This window comes from Eufriesea mexicana, unplaced genomic scaffold, assembly GCF_001483705.2.
Source record: "Eufriesea mexicana isolate 0111107269 unplaced genomic scaffold, ASM148370v2 scaffold474474812, whole genome shotgun sequence".
Lineage (NCBI taxonomy): Eukaryota > Metazoa > Arthropoda > Insecta > Hymenoptera > Apidae > Eufriesea > Eufriesea mexicana.
In genome coordinates, this window is record NW_016907966.1 from 578,420 (window position 1) to 586,758 (window position 8,339).

Here is an 8,339-nt window from a genome sequence, read left to right on the forward strand (position 1 = left end):
ATTCAGTTTGTTTCCTACAAATTGATTGGTTTCGGTATATACGTCGGCATGTGCAATTATTTTTCGGAAATAGAAATATTATTTTTTAATGAATTTTACGTGTTTGATTTCCGTGTGGATTGTACATGTTTTAGAAATTATTTTCTCTTTTTTACTGTATTATGGTTTATAGACGTATCTTTTTATTATCTGATTTGTTTTTATAATTGTTATTGTCATTGTTAATGCTAATGAATCTTGCAAATTGAATATTGGCTGATTGGATTATTTGATGTGAAATTATGAAACTGTAAAAACTGTTTGTTCAACCGAGTCTATACCTACCACTGCAGCTTGTCAATCCACTAATAATATTAGTTGATAAATTACTCCGCCAGAGGGCCCTGGTAATCCATTTATAGCCGTCATTAGTCTGTAGTTCGATTAGAATGAACTGTAATCGACAGTAATTGTAATTCGAAGACTGTAATAGAGGGTTAAGTGGTTTATTTCATTTTGTTATCAATATATTAAACTCAATGCGGTTATGACTTTCATAGTGTGTTTCAATTGGAAAATTATCTTTCTTCAAAAGTATACATGTTCATGCCAATTAATTCGTGGTTTGCTACTTTATGTCATTTTATGCGTTTCCAATGCTTATATACGATTATATCTTTTGTTGGTAATCTTATATTAACTGTTTGAGAAGGCATCATAATGTATTAAAAAGTCTCGTATCGTGAAAGTTGAACACCTATATAGAATTGTATGTGTTATATACAATTATAAAGATCGTTTTCTACACTACATTTTGTGGTTATGTAATGTTATTTTGTTAGATTTAGTAGGTTATTAGTTGAATAGAAGCGTCGAAGCACAATTTTAACAGTTATTTAATTAAATTATATAACAATTTGATTAATCCATTTATGCTTTCATAAATATATTTTTTTTAAAATTTTGAGTAATTTTTCTAGTTATTCTATACAAATAGTTCATACTCTAAGTATTGTTACCTATACGTATATGATATACGACAGATAAATACGTTCTTTTCTTTTGCTTCATATAATATTTTATTATGCAAATTACTCGAAAAGTTAAAAGTAATTCTGTATTTTATAATGCTGCTGTATCTCCAATTCAAATATCTTTATCAGTATCTGCGATGAATGTCTTCTTTTTATCATCATTAATGCATCGTGCTTATATAAGAAAATTCGTCCCGTTTATCAAGGATCAGAGATTTATCTGGTGTATACGAGAGTTCACTTTTGGTTTTGCAATTTTATACAATTGTCTAACGTATACGATTTTTCATCTTTTCTCTCGGTGAAGGGCTCACCTCGAATACGAAGAATGTTTATAATCGCATCAGTAAATATTCAGGACGTTCAGACGGAAAGGTTCTTCCCCTTTCTCGCGTGTCGAAGATTTATTTTCAGTATTAAGAACCACTTCTTGCCTTGCTACCTTGTGCGCCGCTGCAAGCACTCTTTAATCGGACATCTTGGAATATCAGGATGCAACTTTATCAATGCGAGTACGTAAATGTTCTCACCTTAATTTTAATTCAAATTTGATGGTAATATTAATTCAATTACTTTTATGACGGTACTAATTTTTTTTATTTTTTTGTTTTTTAGGAAAGAATTTTAAGTGATTTATTTGGTTAAAAAAATTTGAATGAACGTGTTGTTTGAATTTGAATAAACAGCCCTTGGAGAGGAATGACAGTGGCTGTATAATCTACGATGATTGGCTCGCTACCGGTGTACCAATGTTTGGCCAGGCATTTTGGATCATCGACTTGTAAGACCGGTTATTTTGCTTTGTAAATCGGTAGCTATCGTCGCACACTATTTTACGATTTTACCTACCGGTAGTTTTAGATTATGTCTGTCATGATAATTTATGTGGTTAATACTTAACGATTTCTTGCTTTATTTCCTTTGCATAATATTAGGTGAAAACAAAATTTGTTGATTGCAAGAGTGTGAATTAATTTGAGTTAGGCGTTCTTCAGTAATGTTAATAATTTTTTCGCATTTCTTTTATGGGATCAAGTTTCATTGTTGCTTTTGCTGTTCTCGGGGTTTGAATGTTTATAGTGTCATTGACATATAGTTTTTCCAAAGTTGAAATTTTTAATTCGATGTTAGTTGTGGTATAGTGAGTGATTAATTTGTTTAAACTACGTTTTGGGGGAGAAGGGGAAATATTTAAGTAAATTACATAATAATAGAGCTCAATTTAAAAGTTCTGCACCTGCTAGATGTATATTCTGGATATAATTTACTCTCACTACTCCTCACTATATACATATGTAATTTTCTATGTGCATAATTCTATGTGGTTTCATAATCTTGTTCTTCAATTTAATTTTTGTTAATCTGGTAATATCAAAATTTGGTTTATTACTAATTATTATATATTAAATAGCTCTATTCTTACAATTATATCTTTATGTCAAATTTGGAAGTAATAGAAGGTTGTATTAAAATCCTTTATTCTATAGGGTCAGAGCACTGTCTAATCCTGGGAAAATCCTGAAGATCCAGCGATATTTTGTGTTATTGTTCCTCACACTTTATCAGTCAAGAGTGCTCACGACGAAAGAGATAAACAAGTGAAGACATCTGGAAGGTAAGTGGCACATTTTAGACAATTTTTATTCTACTCAGATAATGACATGACATATGTGTTGTTAGCTCTTCGAGGAATTTTTTAAATATTATTACTAAAATTTTACAAGTAACTATAATTAAATTCTTTTGTATAATAGAGGCACATATGATCATAAACTAAATAAAGTTCCAGGAACAAATATTATTTAGTATGTAATTATAAAATCATACAAACTATCCGTGCAATAGAGATTCATAATTTATGCCTTGTAATATATAACTTCGCTGATATCATTAGTTGGTAAACATAACGCAAGATGGCTCTAGTTTGTTATTGGTAACTTAACCAATACAGCAATGCTACCCAGCAAGATGTCAAGCAAGACACTTCAAATTCTCAAGCAGCAACTAATTCTTTTGTCACATCTCCTGCTAACAAAATTAACAATACGTTCAGAACAACCAACTACATAGGTTCAGAAAATAGTAAATATTCTCAGGGTCTACAAACAATAGTCACTATGCAAACACGCAACCCCAATCGTCAGCTTTCATCATCCAAGATGGATCCCAAATTAGAACCTTCTCTACTATTCCTATTCGAGAGACACTTTCCGCATGGAACAATGATCTTTTCCATAAAACGTACCTCCAGTAATGACCACGATTGCCTTTGGGGCGCTCACGATTGCGGCTCGATTTCGCGTTTCTCCGTGCACCGCGTATTATCATCGCGTATCATCTCGCCGTGTCGAAAAAGAGGGAGAGAGGGGGGAGAGAGAGAGAGAGAGAGAGAGAGAGAGAGAGAGCAAGAGAGAGACTTCGGTCCACGCGAGAATTATCGACGCTCGTTGATGCCCGCCGCAGTAAATAACAGTTTTTATGCGGTTTTTATCCCCTACCGTTTCCCGTCTGCCCCCACTCTTCTCCTCGTACGAAGATTTATTTGAAAAATTTTTGTTCGGAAATAAAAGGTGGAAGAGAAAAATGGAAAAAAAAGAAAAAGAGAGAGGGGGAAGGGAAGAGGCTCAACAACCCCCTTTCTTTCTCTCCGCTGCTGGGCCCGCAGTCCCCCCACTCCCCACCCGCACCCCACCCCTCCCCTTACGGATGGCCACGCATAAGCGTGCTGGTACTTTTGCCGATGGTAACCCTCGCAACCGACTACGTGGCGGAATGCGTCGGTGAACACGCTGTGGGTGATTTTTGCAGGGCCGTACCGGACCCTTTCCTCTATCTTTCCGGCTAAAATATTCGCGGCCGATGCGCACCGACCGCCGGTCGGTTAATATATTTCCTGCACGACGAACGCGTCCACGACTGATCGGCGATATTTATTCACCGGCAAGCGCAAGAAATATAACTCAATTTCTAATTGCTTGAGCGGGCCCAACCGAGGAAGGTTCGGTGACCGGCACAATTAATGTATTCCGTCGGGCCCGCAAGAAAGGACTTTTCTTGCGTGCACCACGTGGTACATCGGGGTACGAAGGGATTTTGCTTCGTGTACGGAAAGTTTATTCGTTGGGTGCATGCTGATGGCAGTTTGCTGTCTTGTACACTGGTTATATGATCAGCTATGGTTGCCACCACCATCTTGCTCCATCGAGGTTACACGAATGTCGCAGATGAGTCGATCCATCCGAAGTCGATCACGTAAGTTCACGTAAACTGGACGTTGGTCAAGTTCAAATAACATTTAATCGTTCAGCTAGAAATTATTTAGTATTTTTAACACACATCTGAATATGAGGATCGTATTACTATAGTAATGCATTTGTTTTATGGTAAACGAAAATTATTTAAATAAACATTTATTTAAATTTGAGTTTTCTAGTTACAAAAGTTATGGGTAGGCAAGCGTAGTTTGAATATTATTTGAATATTTTACGTATTTATTATTCCCTTCTCTTTCATTGTGAGGTTAGGTTTGCATATCTATAGTACTGCGTAGCTCAGATTTACATTACTTCGACTTACGTTTAGATTTTTACTAATCTATTGTCTATATTGCACCATTACGTTAATTATACAATGTTATAATTTACAAAAATAATAATATAAAAATATATAGATATATTTAAGTACTTATACTTTAATATAGACTCTTTGCTTTGACCTAGTTAAATCTAGTTTAATCTAGTTTAAATTATTCCACTAAATTGTTTATACTGTCTTCGTTATTCCAAATTTTTGACTTTCAAGATGGCTGACGTACTACGTGAAACAATGCACCTATTATTTTACTCTCCTGCCATCTGTAGTGTTTGTGTGATGAACTGACACCACGAGGTTTTTCGATCATAGGTAGATAAATGGGTTTATAGTCGGACGGTTAGTAATCGTTTCCACTCGATTTGCGTTGTGTTTACATATACGCGACTTTGAACGATTCGAGGTCAATCGACTCGGCCGACTGATCAACGGCTGGCTAATGTAAACGCAGCTTTAGAAGGTCAGCGGCTCTCGAAGATCACGGTCATAACATTGACGGCTGCGTGAATTGTGACTCAATTGTGGTGGTCATTGTGCATTTTTCACAAGAAATTATCTACAGATCTTGTATTTCATGTGACATAAAATGCGTGGAAGTGCATATATGTGACACAACATACTATCTCCGTTGAAGTGTAATAATGTTCAAAAGAGACAGGTTTATGCAATTACACGTGGAAATTTATGAATACAGGGAAATTTAAACGAGAACACCTAAATATATTATTTACTTATAGACTTATGGAAAGTCCTCAAGACAAAGTTGCACTGTTATATTACACTATTACATTTTTCAATCAGATTTCAAGGTTCATGAAGGATCAACAGTACTTTTCCAGAGAAACATTTCTTTTTATATACTTTTATATAATATGGAAAGATAAAATTATGTGTTATAATAATTACTGATTCTATAGTGAGTTATGTTTGTTTAGCTAAATCTGTTGCTATCTGTTAGAAAATAATGAAGAAAACAAACATATTTTCTTTTTGCATCTAAAACTTTATGCATGTGTATGTATTTTCCAAAAATTATATTTTCCTTCAGATAACTATTTGTCAGATATTAAAGAAGAAATATTGTTAAGTTTAGTTATGGTGTTTACATTTAGAATAATATTCTTTCTGATTACATCACAGATCAACTTTCTCAAATTTTGAAATATAATTTCTCAAAAATTGGATTTCAGAAGAAAAGAATTTATTCTACACTTGTCACTTATTTTTGTTTGTAGATTCCTCTTCTGCTTATTCATTTGAAACTTAACCAAGCGTAAGTATACTCACCAAACTTTGAAATTCAGTGTTTCGAACGTGACTTGTCAGATCAGAAAAATTCATTCTACATTTTCAATTTACTTTTGCCCCTGTAGTAACTTGCAGTCCATTTGTACCATCTATTCCAAGACACCCTGTATATACGTTCCACTGATTTGCATTTGTAGAGAGGTAGCATTAGATTTGTTTATAATCCCCATTCTATAAATATTAGAAACGCTATGTCATACTTGATATTGATATTACCGGCTCCGGAACTCGATGGTGGTCTTCATATTTACGTAGACATAGCACGGTTCTACAAGAATCTCCACTTAACGCAGATCCTTCAAAGAATGGACTTGACTGGTTTTCTCACATAATCGATTTACTTCAGGGAGAAGGAAGGGTCGTTAAAATCAAACGGCTCACCTTGGCAGTGGTTGAGGGATCTAAGAGGTTCCGAGTGTTTCATTACCGTCGGAAGGAAAAGAGGTCGCTGTTTTCTTTTATCTTTTTTTCTTTTTCTTTTTCAGAGGAAGGTTAATAGTCTTAGCCGTTGTGCAATAGTACTGGTGACGAGGAGGGGGATATTTCGTCAAAGTTATGAAAAGTGAAGGTCCCAGGATGAAGTGCAATACGATTCCAAGGAAGCAACTAGATGTTGCCTATTTCAGCTAAAGAATACTGGCAAACTACGGAATTAAATTTGTCTATTGTATGCAATCCAAATTTGTCTAGTTCAATAGAAATCCAGGATCAAAATTATACTTACCTAGACCCAGTTGTCTGTCTATGAGCTTCTTAAGGTACATAGTCTGGTTTGGGTAGGGTTCAGAAATAAAATTAAGTTAGGCTTTGGATTGGGACACTTTCTCTGAGAAAAATAACTTGCTGCCAACTTCACTCTTGATACGTTCCGGAATTGCTACTTTTATATGCTTAGAGACGTATGCTGATATAGTATGACTAATCACGAATTTTATCTCATATTAACACTCTGATGATTGATATAATACTTTGATTCTATGTCTTGATCTTTCTAGATCTTTATTATGTCACCAATCATCCAATAGTGAAAGCTGGTGTACCCTATTTTCATAAAAATATAATCCTATTATTCTTTGTTCGGTTACTTGATTGTACAATTACCTGATACATTTCTAAAAATCGCCAATGGCCGATTGGCGCGAAATTTGAAACGGGTGACAAGAAAGAAGGATAAATTTAAAGTACAGAATCTTAAGTTTAATTATTCATTAATTCCTCAGATATCAATAAAAAGCTTTATTAGTTATTGAAAGTCTCACGATCAGTAAAGTCTCGTAATAGTGCAAGTTACTGCCGCTAGACGGCAGCACTGTCATCCACCCTAAACCGACACTGTCGCCATTTCATTGTCGATTACTCAACACTCAACGCTTACTACATCAAATACGATTGCACAACTGTCTATGTAGACAAAATTCGATGTATAATACTGGAAGACTTTTTTATCGATATTTAAAAAATTATCAAAAGTTTTGTATTTTAGGTGCACTCTCTTTCTCCTCTGATATGCTCAAATTTGACACCAACTGGCCAGAGGGAGCACAGCTCTTGAGTTCGTATCTACCCGGTTCACCGATTGGAGGGGTGAAAAACATTGGCCACGTCGTTGGTACGCTCCTGTTCTTCCGAAAAGGTGCTCGAGGGCCCCTCGTTACGTAGCGCTGTTCGACAAGAAAATTTGCCTCCGAGCTTGAACCACCGCGTATCGCGCGCGTACGTGTTCACATATAAAACTCGTATAGGTGGCGTTGCATACGTACACCGGCGCGACGGCGCTGCTGATTTATCGGTCGACATTTTTTCGCCGGATTTTTATTACGTTTTGATCCTTCCGCGCATACATTTTAGCCGTCCGCTACCACGGACGGTTTGCTCGCGCGTGACACTCGAATCGCCGGCGAAATCTCCCGTATCCTCTTTGCTTTTCCGAGAAATCCTCGTCCATGGCCGTGAGATGCAAAACCCTGTGCTCATGGTGATAATTTACACGAGAGATCGTTTAATAAGACGGTATTAATCCAGGGATCGCTTAATTTCAGCATGAAATGTCTCATTTAGGCTAAGGGTAGGGGCATTGCTGGCTTCCAAACGTAACTGTGACGACACACGCTAACCTTCATCCTGATGCTTCGCGCTTTTGTCAAATTGCCAGGTTGTATCCGCGAATCAGCCTTGTCGGTAATTTTGCTTATTACCCAGTTGTTGATAATTATACTGAATTGTTTTGTAATGCCAGGACATTAAGGCCATGAGTGATGTCAGGTCTTTTGTCTGCTGAGGACATCTAGCTGCTTTTGGCAAAATTAATTTTGAGCTTTTGTGAAATTATATGTATTACATATATGTAATATTATTTTGAAATTATATATGTTATATATGTGTAATATTATATTGAAATTGTATATATTATATGTGTAATATTATATT